Source organism: Vombatus ursinus, unplaced genomic scaffold (genome assembly GCF_900497805.2).
Source record: "Vombatus ursinus unplaced genomic scaffold, bare-nosed wombat genome assembly UNPS02014807.1, whole genome shotgun sequence".
Taxonomy (NCBI): Eukaryota; Metazoa; Chordata; class Mammalia; order Diprotodontia; family Vombatidae; genus Vombatus; species Vombatus ursinus.
This window is the reverse complement of record NW_020954585.1, coordinates 4,610,316-4,612,771: the sequence shown is the minus strand read 5'-3', so window position 1 is coordinate 4,612,771 and position 2,456 is coordinate 4,610,316. Positions and strand designations below refer to the sequence as shown.

Below are 2,456 nucleotides of genomic sequence, written 5' to 3'. Positions count from 1 at the left end.
TAAACCTGAGTTCAAATCCTGCCTCAGAAATTTCCCAGTTGTGTGACCCTGGGCGAGTCACTTAATCTCTTTCACCCTCAGTTTTCTAATTTTCTAAATAGTGATAATAATAATAGCACCTACCTCATAGGGTTGTTCTGAGGGTCAAATGAGAGAATGTGTATTTTGTAAAAGTTAAAGTGCTACTGTGCAAGGTCACATGCATAGTAAATGGATGAGCCAAGATTTTAAAGCAGGCTCTTTGACTCCAAACATGTTTTTATTTTTATTAAGAGTATATATTGTTCCTTCTCTCCATCTTCCCTCTCTTCCTTCCTCCCTTCCTTTTTCTCTGTCTTCCTCTCTTTTTATCTCTTTCCTCTCTCTTTCCCCCTTTCCCCCTTCCCCCTTCTCTTCTCTCCTTCTACCCCAGGAGGCCTGTTTTTAAATTCTCCTAAGAAATAAACAATGAAACAAAAAGCTGACCTCCATGTTTCTAGATAACAGGCCCTTTTTTCTTTCCTCCTCAGGCCAGTGTATCAGTTCATAGCACCTACAGCAGGCCCATGTGGTTTCCCTGCTTTATCAATGCTCTCTTGTGTGCCAGGCCACTCGCTGCCCTAAGGCCCAAGACCCAGCTGGCTACCTTCTTCCTGGGCCTCCCCTCACAGCCCTCATTAGTTAGCTTAGGGCTGCATTGGTGTCAATAGACCTTCTCCACCCCAAGGAAACAAATGAGAAGCTAGTGTCTGGTGCCTTTCTCCAGGCCACAAAGGAAAAAAAAAGAGAGAAAATCTTAGGCAACAGCAGGAAGGAAGATCTGATCTTTACCATGTTGGACCTGGAGAAAGTCATGATGACCATCACTGAGACATTCCACCAGTATTATGGGAAAGAGGGTGACAAGCACAAGCTGAAGAAGTTGGAGCTGAAAGAACTCATCAACAATGAACTTCTTAAGGGAGATCAAGTATCTGGAGACAGTGGACAAAATCATGGAGACCTTGGATGTTGATGGAGATGCTGAGTGCAACTTTCAGGAATTTGTGGCCTTCTGTACCATGATCATTTCTGCGTGCCAGGAGTTTTTTGAACATGAATGAAACCCCTAACATGCTTGATTTGTCATGAATATCAAGCAAAGACCCCTTTGGAATTTTAAGCAAAGCAGAGATTGTGGTCTGGTAGAACCCCAACTGGCCAGCCCCCAGGTAGCTTCATGAAGAGAAACAGGAGAGTTTTTCTGCCAGGACCATCTCAAAGTGCCTCCTCTTCACTCTCCTCATAGTATTTCTTTGTATTCCCTCCCCATAGAGAACCTAGGACCCTCCCACTGTCCCATCAGTGGCCAACTACAACCTGCAGGAAAGGTCTGGCTTCCTTTTGTGAGTGCTAAGGAAAGGCAAGATAATTTGATTTAAGATGGTTGAGCCTACCATGGGGGTAACCCTATAGAGTAACCCTAAAGGCCATGAAGTTCCCTTGAGGTTTCCGTAGCTCCCTCTAAGCCTCCATATTTATTTTATTTTAAAATATAGAGTATTGCCTCCCCCCAAAAGAGTATATATTTATGGAAAAATGTTTTACGTGATTGCACATATATAACCTATATCAAATTGCTTACCATCTTAGGGAGGACGGAGGAGGAAATTTGGAACTCAAAATTTTATAGAAAAAGAATGTTAAAAATTGTCTTCACATGTAATTGGAAAAAATAAAATCCTATTTAAAATAAGAGTATATATTTTATAGAAATAATATGCTCAAGTAGAGGCTAAAATCTACACTTCCATCATCAACACCAATGAAGTCTTTGGCTCTTGCTCATTGTTTACCTGATGGCAGCTACCTGATTTGTAGATGTAGTTTCCAAAATGAAATAAACTCTCTCAAGAATTCATTATATAAGCCGAAATCTATAAATACATTTTTTGTTGCTTAATCATTTTTCAGTCATGTCTTATTCTTCATGACCCCTTTTGAAATTTTCTTGGCAAAGGTACTGGATTGGTATGACATTTGTTTCTCCAACTCATTTTACAGATGAGGAAACTGAGGCAAACAGGGTTAAGTGACCTTCCTAGGGCTACACAGTCAGTAAGTGTCTGAAGCTGTTTTTGAATCCAGGTTTTCCTGACTCCAGGCCTGGTTCTCTATCCACTGTGCCACTTAGTCAGAGAGAAAACCAGATCTTGGTATGCCAACTTATGGCATTGAAATTTGACCTTGGAGGAAGAAAATTTTGCAACAAGCTAAGATGAAGTTCTGTGTTTCAAGTGTGGGAGAGGATCTGAGTTACGGATGTGCTGGTAAACATTTGACAGGACTGGAGGTGGTGGGTGGTAAGGGCAATGTGGTGCTAGTAACAAGAAAAGAGAAGTTGGGAGGAGAAGCAGGTTATCACTGGCAAAGATGATTAAGTTCACTTTTGGAGATATTGAATATAATGCACTTGGAGATGTGAAGCCCATAACTCT

At 41.2% G+C, this 2,456-nt stretch overlaps 1 pseudogene; it reads left to right on the top strand.

Moving 5' to 3' along the window:
• The first annotated feature begins 811 nt into the window (after positions 1 to 811).
• LOC114052052 lies at positions 812 to 1,082 on the top strand (annotated as a pseudogene).
• The last annotated feature ends 1,374 nt before the right edge of the window (positions 1,083 to 2,456 follow it).